The following is an 11,566-nucleotide window of genomic DNA, read 5'->3' on the forward strand; positions in this document are numbered from 1 at the left end:
ATAGTATATTATGTAATGCCATTTGATGAAACAATGACTAGATTGATGGTCCATGTTGGTGAACATCAGCACCCCGTGCAGCGAGGAACATCTAAGGCAATGATAGAGAAAACAAAGAAGCTTGTTGCAAATGTTTTGAAGGTGGATAAAAATGTTGGACCACGCAAAGCTCAAATGAGTGTTGCCAAAGAGCTCTTGAATTCATCATTTATGAGAGGAGACAATAATGAAGGGGCAAATGTGGGACATATAGAGTTGACCAACTTTCTTGAGCAATTGGTACCACTAGTTGAGAATCAACGGTATGTTTGTTTGTAGCTAAGTGATTTTTAGTTTACTTAACTTTAGAATGGTATAAAGACCTTCTAAATAGTTGACTTGTGATGTTACAGGTTCAAACGGATTGTTGCACAAGAGAAGAAGGCAAGGTTACCTGTTGGGGAAGGTTATGATAGCCTTCTTTTACTAAAGAAAAGGTCTATGTATTCATTCTTCCATGGAAGTCATTTTCTAGGGCAAGGCTTGCCAGATGAAAAATGTTTTGTTTTTAAAATGTCAACCAATGGTCCAGCATCTGGTGTGGATCTTGTCAATTGCATGAGAAGAGGAGGAAATGGTGATTTGAGGAATTCATGGGTACAATTTGATCACACCCATTGAGTGATTGGGTGGAGCACAATGGCATGTCATGTTTATGATCCTAGGTATAACTTCCCTCCATCCTTATGTATCCATGTTGCTATCATCAAGAGAGTTGTGGTATAATATTTAATAATGTTGGCTTTGTCTACCAGTGTGTAGGAATTAATGACCATCGCCACATGTGAGATGAAAGATGAAGATGCTACAAGCCAAATCCTATTTTGGGGGATGTTGAATGCCACAATGAAATAATGTGGGTATCCCCCTGCAGATTTTCATGGTTTCATGTCCGATGAAGCTGGAGCAAATTGGATAGCTGTGAGAACTATTTTCAATGGGGGTCCAAACAACATAATTGTTGGGAGAGAGCGCTCATGTCTCTTCCATTGGGCACAAAGCTTGCATAAGCACACAAGGAAATTCATCAAAGAGGATATGAGGAATGAGCATATCACCATGTGTGAGAATTGGAGATTATGTAAGACAAAGCAAGAAGCTACCAACCAAGCAAAGCTCATTCGGAAGTGGTGGCATGCAGGACATGTCCGTGAGGCCGACATTCCTTCAATGGACATATGGTTTAGTTGGTGGGATGTGCGGATTGCCCATTGGGGGAATCTCATGAGCGCGGTATGTACTTTGTAGATAAATCTAGTAAGCTAAATAAATGTAATAAGCCAATCTAATTACCTCCCTTTTTACCACAGGTAACAAAGAGTTCCTTGGAGGAGGCACACACTCCAAGGTCAAATCTAGCTGAAAGCATGCATGGTAGTTGGCTAGCAGGAGAAGGGTTTAAGACAAAGATACAATTATATGATTGTTGCGTCTCGGACATGGCAAACACCCTATTACAAAGTGCCAAAAAATATGCATATATGATTGGAAGGCATGTTGGGGATGGTCCTAACTTGGAAGCCTTGATGCAAAGAGTGGCCTCAAGGAGTACACCTTCACCAGCACAAGTTGCACAAATGGTGCATGAAATAGTCACAGGGACACCAATGTATGAAGAACCAAGACCATTACATGGGGATAAGGTAACAGTCCAAAGAAAGAGAAGCAAGTCATCAAGTATACATTTAGAAAACACCTCACATAAGCCAGGGTATGTGATGGAGACTAGAGCTCGTAAGCAAAGAGGGTGACCGAGAAAAATTAGGTTCGAGACAGAAGGTGGAGATTGGCATTCAATAAAACCGCAAGGTAATACCCAACCAGTGGATGTTAGGGCTTCCATAATGGTGGAGCAAGGTGGAGTTCAAGGGGAGTCTACAAAAACATCATGGGAAAAACATGGCAATGTAGGGGAAGCTGAAGGAGGTCAGAATGAGACCATGCCCACAAGAGAACAAGCCCCAACGGCTCCGCCTATGAGACAAGGAGGCCTTCCTAGTGGCCTCTCTATTGTTGAGTGCCTATCCACCGTACCTTTTGGACAATTCGAAGGACCTCCAAAAACTCTAAAGTGAAGTGTCTTGGATTCATAGATGGAAAGGTTAAGTGTAATCGATATATACAAAGCGGTTCACAAGGAGTACTGGCACCCTGTTTCTACTCTGAATGGCGGCATCCAGGTGTAGGAGGATCAAAAGCACAATGGATGTGGTTTTGTAATGATGATATAACTCATACATGGCACCTAGATCATAATATCATGCATGTTCCTGAACGTCCATCTTTGTGGAAGGTGGATGTGGAAACAAACATCACAAGTGAGGAGATAGGCAATCTCATCAAGGCTGGTTTTAGACAGCAAATAGTGGATCAACACCATGTAAATTGGAGGACACCAAATGTACCTCAAGGATCAGCACCAATGCCAACTAATTTTTGTGATGCACGTGGAGGGTCGGCATCCATACCAAGGAGTTTAGCTCAACACACATTGCTAAGAACCACAAAATGGAGGCATGGCATATCTAAGGAGGCTACAAAAAGAATAGCTAGTGCTCAATCTATGCATGTTGTTGTCATGGGAGAAATGACAGTGGAGCTTCTTCATCATAGTATTTTCCATTTGAGAACAATAGGGTCTGACAAGGCTCGGATGTCTTACGATGTGCACATCAAGACTGAACCCATGTGTACATGTCTAGATTTTCAAAAAAGAGAGTTGGGTCAAAAACCTTACCTGGCATGCAAACATATCTATTACGTCTTCATCCGTGGATTGGGATTGGATCCAAATCAACACATGCTTATTCATCAACCAACCCTTTCCACTATGGATGTTTCATCAGTGCTTAGTCGATCAATCCATAGACCTGAATGCAAAATATAAACTTGGTTGGTGTTATGATAGCCCACTTTTTGATGTGACAGTTTTTTTTGCTCAAAATTTGTTGTGTTGAGTCAACACAATGTTCTTAATGTGGAACATTTTACTAATTGCTTTGGCCTTTTCAAATAATAGAACTACATGAAAATTGGCATATGCTTACTTGAAGTTTCATTAAACCTTTGTTGCCTTAGCAACAATCCATGGACTTGAATGCATAATACATATTTGCTGGTATTATGATGGCTCATTTTTATATATGATATCATTTGTTACTGACTTGCAATATAAATTACTTGGATTAATAGCTTTGTCTTTTTTAGTCCATAGAATTGCTAATTGCTTTGGTATTTCCTAGGATAAATCCATAGATACAGGATAAGTAATTACTTTGTTATTTTTTGATTAGTAGGTCTTTTTTTATGGGACTCTAAAAAAGCTCGCAAACTTTGATAAATTTCAAAAAAAGCTCACATTAAAATTTTCCCCGGTGTGGCTGTGTTTAGTCCCACTAATGTTTCTTTTTAGCTTCTGTTAATCATCGCTATATAGCAACATTTACCAGTGTCGCTATATAGCGACATTTACCAGCATCGCTATATAGTGACGCTTATATAGCGACCGTTCTTTTTCGATGCTAATAACGATGTAAATACCGACCTTTGCGCCCGTCGAAAAAAACCTTTTAGCATAAAAAAGGTCGGTATTTCCATCAAAAAAGGGCCTGTGCCTTGTAGTGGGTTGTACATCACACTTGGTGAAAAATGGAATTTGTGGGGACTTTGACCATCAAAAGCATATCCGATGCATATGATACTTTGTACGTGCTTTAACATAGATCTCATTGACGCATGTGCAAAGGATCATGCCCATCGATTATGTGCATGGTCAAATAACACACCTCAAATACTATTCTTTGGCTTAAAGATTAGGATATAGGGTATAGGGTTTAGGATTTAAGGTATAGGTTTTAGGGTTTAAGTTATAGGAAATAGTGTTTACGGTATAGGAATTCGGGTTTAGGCTATAGGGATCAGGATTTAGGATTTAGGGTATGGGCTAGAGTTGCAAATATTAGCCATGCTACACATATTAGCTTGTGAATTTGGTTTAAATATAATTAAACTTCATTCATAGGTTTTTAATAAGCTGGAATTTGAAAATTCTAATCCCTATAGATGACTTTAGGGGAAAGGGGGAAGGGGGGGGGGGGGGGGGAGGGGAAGGGGGGATTGGGCAATGGGCAATGGGGAATTGGGGAAGGGGGGAATGGGGGAGGGAAGTTTAAATTTTAGAGCAAGAAGTTTGAATTCCTTGAGGGAAGTATATTGACTCTCACCTCTCCCTCTCCCTTTTCAATCACACCCTCCCTCTCACCGTGTTCCCCTTCCTTCCTCTCTCCCTCTCCCTCTCCATCTCCCTCTCCCTTGCATTGCGTTGTGCTCCCTCTCCCTCCCTCTCATGTTGCGCACCCGAAGTCCCCTTCCCCTTCCCCTTCCCTTCCCCCTCTCCCTCTCCCTCTCTCCTCCCTTCTCTCCCTCTGTCTTTCTCCCCCCGTCTCTCCCTCCCTCTCTCTCTCTCTCTCTCTCTCTCTCTCTCTCTCCTCTTTCTCATCTCCTCTCTCCCTCCCTTTCTTCTATAGTGTGCGGCAGCAACACACACACACACACACACAGTCATGCTACCGTGGTAGTGCGGCAGTGATGAGCGATGAGATTAAAAATTAAAATTAAAATTTGGCCACCGTTGTGCTGTCGCGACAGTGCAACTCTCTCTCTCTCTCTCTCTCTCTCTCTCTCTCTCTCTCTCTCTCTCTCTCTCTCTCTCTCTCTCTCTCTCTCTCTCTCTCTCTCTCTCTCTCTATCTCTCCTTCCCTCACTCTTCCCTTACCTTCATTCCTTCCCCCTCTTCTTTCCTCTCTTTCCCTCTCCATTCTCTTCCCTTCCTCCTCATCACCCACCTATCTAATTAAATTTATTTTAAAAAAATTATTACTCCCTCCTCTACTCTTCCCTTCCTCTCTCCCTCTCCCTTCCTCTCTCCCTCTTCCTTCTACTCTAGTCCTTCCTTCTATTCTCACTCCCATCGTGGCCCTCTCCCTTCCTCCCTCTCCCTCCCCCTCGCATTGCGCTCCGTTCCCCCTCTCCCCCTTCCTTCCCCTTCTCCTCCCTTCTCTCCCTCTCTCTTCCATTTCTCCTCCCTTCTCTCCCTCTCTCTTCCCTTCTCCTGTCCTTCCTCCCTCCCTTGTCCAAGAGATCGGCAGCACAGAGGCAGCGACGAAAATAAAATAAAATAAAAATTTTAATTTTAGTTAAATAAATAAATAAATTTTCCTCTATCCCCCTCCATCAAGATATGTCATTTGAAGGTGTTGCTTAAAAAATCTTTGTAACTATTGCAAGGTGTTTATTGGCACCATTATAAAGTTCTTTGAGATTATACCTTTTTTGCTTTTTGAAACTTTGAATGGTGTTTATTGGCACCGTTATTAACTCTTGGAGATTTTAGAGTTTTGAAACTCTCAAAGGTGTTTATTAACACCGTTATTAAGTCTTGGAGATTTTAGAGGACTCTCACGGTAAATTAATCTAATGCATGGACCTTATATATATATGTACTTATGTACACACATGCACAGTATTAGCCGGAAAAGAAATCAAGACAAGAGGCTAGAGGACAGGTATGGCAAGAGGATACATGTGTATATATATGTATGTACGTACATACATACATATGTACACACATGCACAGTATTAGCCGGAAAAGAAATCAAGACAAGAGGCTAGAGGATAGGTATGGCGATGCTCGAGGGCCATAGAGGAATAGAGAACGTGAGGGGAGGAGCATTAACATGGGTGGAGAAAAGGGATTAAGAGGGGAGGGAAAGAAGAGGGAGATTATGGCACAAGGGGAGAGGGAGAGGGGAAAGAGGAGTATGTACATGGGTGGAGGAGGAATGTAGAGATGGAGACATCAAGGGAAGAGGTTCATGCTTTATTTGAAAGGAAGGATGAGGGGGAAATATCAAAGTACTAGCTAGGTGGCCTTACAAGAATGAGCATGTCCCATCAAGGAATAGCCCCCTCCTTTTATAGCCAAGAGAGAGGGTCTCTCCCAATAGATGCATCCTCCCACATGCATGGTGTGTGTGGAAGAGTCTCCCATGTGGGCTAGGCAGTAACGCACTCTCAACTATGTGCGATAATGCTTGGCCACATTTTTTTACATATATCAACTCCCATATCCCAAGTTTATGATACTCTTTTGGTCTCTTCCCAATTTTATAATACGTTCAAACATCTAGGAGGACAAGTGGAGGGTTGGCACAAGGAATCTTGCCACCTCATCCTACTTTCCCCATTATTTAACTTGCACTCTTGGACCTTCCATACCTCCCCCACATGGACCTATTCAGCAATTCTAATTTGATAAAACTCGGAGTAACCATCACAAAAAGTATACATCTCATGACCACTTACCTTCTCAAGAATGAGGTCTTGAAAGGGCAAAGGATGATGATCCCTCTTGGTGGCCGCATTGAGTTTCTTATAGTCGATGTAGACCCGCCACTTGTTGTTTTTCTTTGGGATGACTACCACTGGTGAAACCCATTCAGTATTGTGAACCGGAACAATAAACCCAGCTTCTACAAGCTTCTGCAATTCTGAGCGCAAAGCATCGGTCTATAGGGGCCCTAATCTCCAAAACTTCTGAGCCACTTGCTTAGCATCAAGCTTCATCTCTATCTTGTGTTCTATGGCAATCACATGGCGAAGGTGGTGGTAGCTAGTTGCGAAGAGGTCAGGGAAACCTTCGAACATTTCTAAAAACTCATCTTTCTCACTTGGAGTGAGGTCTGGGGAAAGCATAGATTCAAGCTGTTGAGGACTAGTTATTACCTTTTTTGTGGGTGGCAGGGTTGGAGACACCTCCATCATGTAAACTTCTTCCTCTGAGGACTCCTCCCCCTCATCTGAATCTTCCATTGACTCAGACACTGAGGATGAGAGAGTATCACTGTCTTGTTCCTCTTCTTTTTATGGTTCAGTGGCACCAGGTCGCACCAGGATCTTCTCCTTTGAAGCAAAGACATGTGTCCTATCTTCCAATAGCTCATTGCATCACTCTTTCTCAGCCATGGTCTCCCGAGTATGGCTGGGTAACTCCTGTCGGTATCTTCAATGTCCACTACATAGAAATTAACGATGGTGGTCAATCCATTGACAGTGATGGGCAAATCCTCAATGACTCCTAGGGTGGCAAGTCGTCGACCATCGGCTACCTTGATTCGAGTGGAGGAACGCCTTGTGCATTTCAAATTCAACTTCTTCATGATACGGGGCACCATGATATTACATGCAGCTCCCCCATCAACACACACACTTTTGACACGGTAGTTATCTATGATGACATCTACTGTATGCGGATGCCGCCAATCAACATCTTCAGAGATAGAAGAAATCTCTTGTACCTTTTCCTTTTTCTTGCTCTTCCTTGTTGAGAGCCCTTGCTGCAAATCACATCTCACCTTAGGGCTTAATGTTATTAGTTGAGGAAGCGTGATGCTCAAAGAATGATGAGCAAGGTCTTGAATGATCGAATAGTCTACTTGCCCTGAGCCGACAGGGAAATTTGAAGGCGACTACTTGCTCCTGTGAGATCTTTTAGCCTTCTCTGTTGGTGGGTCTACCATCTCAGCATCTGAGGGCTCTGAGAAGGAGACCTTCTTCCTGAGGTGGCTTGAGAGGGGTCCGAGGTGGTACGACTTCTCTTCCCGAGGTCAAGGTCCTCTACATCAGAATCCTCAGAGAGCCTAATTCACTTAGAAGATTCACCCTTGAAATATTGGGACATTCGGTGTGATAATGACCCTTCTGGTGGCACTCGTAGCATACAACATTGGCATGTTCTCTTGGAGGGCAATTGGCTTAATTTTTTATGCCCACCATCTCAATCCGAAGATCATTCAGGGCCTTGGCTACGTCATTGACTCCGAGTTCTTTTGCAGGAGGGGCCTCTTTAGCTGGAAGGGCCGAGGGAGTAGAAAGGAGGGGGGCTCATGGGCAAGGCTGGGGAAATCTTCCAGGCCGAGGGTGAGGATATACACCTTGTTGAGGGTAAGCATCTAAGGGAGGACCATACATTTGAGGTGGACGCGGTGGATACATCCCTGATGGGGGGTGGGAGTATGCCCCTGCGGTGGACCCCCCAGGTTGTTGTTTCCAAAGTGGAGGGGGTTGTAGAGGGACAATCATCTTCTTTGAAGCAGGGTCAGACTGAACTTCATCAAACTTTGAGCCATCTCTTGTGCTAGCACCATGGTTTCTGGATTCTCCCATTTAAGCTTGAGACGAAATTCATCACTTGCTCCTGCTACAAGGTAGCCTAGCACATGTTGAGTCATTCCACCTCGAAATCTGGCATTGTTCTCCTACGTAGCAATTAAACGGTCTAGGAGCACAGTCACTCGATCCACATATCGACGCCCTGTCTCCCCTTCTGACTGCTTAAAGTTTGCCACCTGCAGGTATACATTCTCCAGCTCCTCTTCTTTGCCAAAATACTCAATCATGCTACTGTCAACCTTGGCCAGCTTTGGCAAACATCTTCGGCTTGCTTCTCATACCACACTTGAGCCAAACCCTCTAGGAATGTGGGAAGAACCAACAGTCATCTATCTTCAGTAAGAAAGTTGAGAGAAACACAATGGCGCTTGAAGGCCACAAGATACTCATTTGGATTTTCTTCAACCTGTCTACAGAACACAGGAATGTTTGCCATGCTTGGAAAATGGAAAAGAGAGAGGCAAAATGAGGCTTATCTATTGACAAACAATAGAAAGAGGAAGCTTGAACTAAAATCAGGCGAAGATACAAGGGTAGGGTGTGATTGGTGTATTGTGAAATACTGCGGGAAGAATCTTCAGCATAGAATAGCTCATAAACAAATTTTAAAGGACCAATCCTCATGATATTGCATCCATATTTACAAGCAAGGGTTAGATATGTGGCGTTGCATGAGGTTGTTCATCAAGGCACACAAGAATGCCATCACAAATGTCAATAGTTTGAGGGCTTGCACATCACCTTCAGCTCCTTCTAGTTCTTGTAGTCACCATGCTATTTCTTCAAGGGGTGTGCGGTCTAGCATCCTTCTTTTGTGCAATGTCCTAAAGGACCTTTCTAATGATGTTCCAAAGTCGGTGAACTCGTATCAAATATGCACAACACTTAGTTTCATGATGACCAGAACCTTTGCATTCCTTACAAATGATCACCCTCATTCGTGACTTGCAGCTTTGTTGGGGTGGTGCTTCCACTCGCTTCATGTGTGATTGAAGTACAAGCTTCACATGCCAAGAAATCAGCAACTATATTTTGAGCTCGAGGGATTTGCTGATTTTTTACCTCTTCAAATTGTTGGTAAGTTCCAATGCTTGTTGATGTTGTGGAACCAAGCCTTCACTCCGCCGCACCTTCCACCTTCCACTAACTTGTTCACACACGAGTTGAGAATCTCCTTGCACCTAAAGTTGCTTGATGTGATGTTCTTGCACCTTTTGTAGCCCAAAAATGAGTGCCAAGTACTTAGCTTGGTTGCAAGTACTTGCACGTGCAGACTTGCTATAACAATACTCCTCACCACCCGATGAAGTGAGCTTCACACCCACGCCAGCAGCCTTGGTCGAAGGTTTGTAAGCTCCATCAAATTAAAGGATCCAAGATGTCATCACACCAAGACTAAAATCCAGACATCCCAAGTTTCTCGGTAGTCCAAGATAGGTAGAAGGAGAGGGTGGGGAGAATTCAATACTTGAGCCAAACTTTCAGCACCAAATAAACTTGCAATCCTTTGTTGATAGTTTATCTTTAGACCAAAAAGTATTACAACTTGAAACTCAAAATGAGGCACAAAGGGTTGATTAGGTACAAAGGGAATCCTTGGTCAAAACACTACCAACCATAGCGGAGCCCTAGAAACCTTTGAGATTGAGAATAAACCATTCAAGACGAGCTTATCCACATAAATTAATAAGCAAATGCACCAACTCTCCCCCCAAGCTTGGGGAGCATCCCACCCTTCGTCAAAGGACACCCTTTTAATTACCTCTGAAGCAGCAAGTAGCTCGATCACCGCACAATTAGTAGAATTGAAATCAAAGTCCTCCTAGCGTATCACTAGTTCTTTACCTTGAATCATCCACAGTGTATCATCCCACCCGTTGTGTCCTTGATAAATGCATTGTACAATCAGTTGTTGAAGATTGACATGAAGATCAAGAAAGAGATCTCGCCCATTAGTAGCCGTAAGGTGTGGAGGACCAGGCACTAAATCCTTAAACTCGTCGAGAAGTGACATAAATATCCACCCTCCTTGTGTGGCATGCGTCCGTGAAGTGAACTTGAAAAAGTTCAAAATCTGCAATCTAGTAGGAGATATGAGTAGAGCACATGAACTGAAGTACTTTTGCTTTTTACAGCATGTGAAAACTCCCCACGGTTAGAGAGTTATAGTTCATGGGATTTCAATATATAAGCAATATCAGTACATTTTCATCACTTCTTATCTGCTAGCCCAATGACCCTCACTATCTTTCTTCCACAGCTCAATTCCCCCTTCAGTGGGCATCCAATTCAGTGATTTTGTATGCACCTTGTACTGCATCATAGGTCTGTGACCTTGCATGTAAAATTGAAATTGTAATGGCTTTGCATGACCAACTAGCATTTCTTAGGTCTTCATCTTTAGCTCTGCAATAGAATGCTCAGACATACTAAAGGAATGGGCACACAGCTCCCAACGAAAGGACTCCTTTCCTTTAGATTACATCTCAAAAACTGTAATCTCTTTTGGTCAATTTTAGGCTCTCAGTATACACTGTGGTTAAATTTTATATTTAAATGGTTATGGTCACTAAATGTAATCTTTTGGCCTCTAAGGCTCTTAGTAATTAATGAGTTTTTATAAATGTAAGATCTTCTGTTCAATTTTTGTTCAGTATAAGTTGTTAATTTTTATATGATGGAATTTACCACCCACTTAGGGCTACATTCCCAAACATCCTGACTTGCCGATGGCATCTCAGGAAGCAATAGGGTCCGAGCTCGACGGGCTCTTGTTAGATATGCTCAATGCCCCACCCTCCTGGTAACCACCAGTGGTCCAAGGTGCTCAAGTTGTAAGGCCCCCATATGAGGAGAAGCCATGTGTGAGCCTGGGACACTGGATGGATCTTGACTTGCATTTCAGACGAGGTCTATCAATGAGACCGTTGATGGTAGAAAGGTGATCTATGTGAGTCTGCCTATGGGCTAGGCAGGGTAGGTAAGCTAGTAGCACAACGAGGCACATTGTCTTGATTGTGTGGGAGCCCCTTGCTCTCACTAGGGTCTGGGGGCAAGCCAACTGGGGGGTCCTAGGGGGGCCAGTGGCCCCCTTGGTGGGGGTTTAGAGGCGAGAGCCCCCGAGGCAAAGGTATAGGGAATATTCCCTCAATATTCCATGGATGACAAGTCAGTTCCACCGACTAGGTTGACTGGTCAGCTCCACCGACTATGTTGACTTGTCAACTCCATCGACTATGTTGATTCGACTACCACCCTCATAGCTATAAAGAGGCGACCTTCCCAGTCCATTGTATCA

General features: G+C 43.3%; 1 pseudogene; it reads left to right on the forward strand.

Moving 5' to 3' along the window:
* The first annotated feature begins 255 nt into the window (after positions 1 to 255).
* On the forward strand, positions 256 to 1,287 carry LOC147883622 (uncharacterized; annotated as a pseudogene).
* Positions 1,288 to 11,566: the final 10,279 nt, after the last annotated feature.

The sequence above is a fragment of the Dipteris shenzhenensis genome, chromosome 28, assembly GCF_047967505.1.
Source record: "Dipteris shenzhenensis isolate YYH24624 ecotype China chromosome 28, Dip_SZ_1.0, whole genome shotgun sequence".
Classification (NCBI taxonomy): domain Eukaryota; kingdom Viridiplantae; phylum Streptophyta; class Polypodiopsida; order Gleicheniales; family Dipteridaceae; genus Dipteris; species Dipteris shenzhenensis.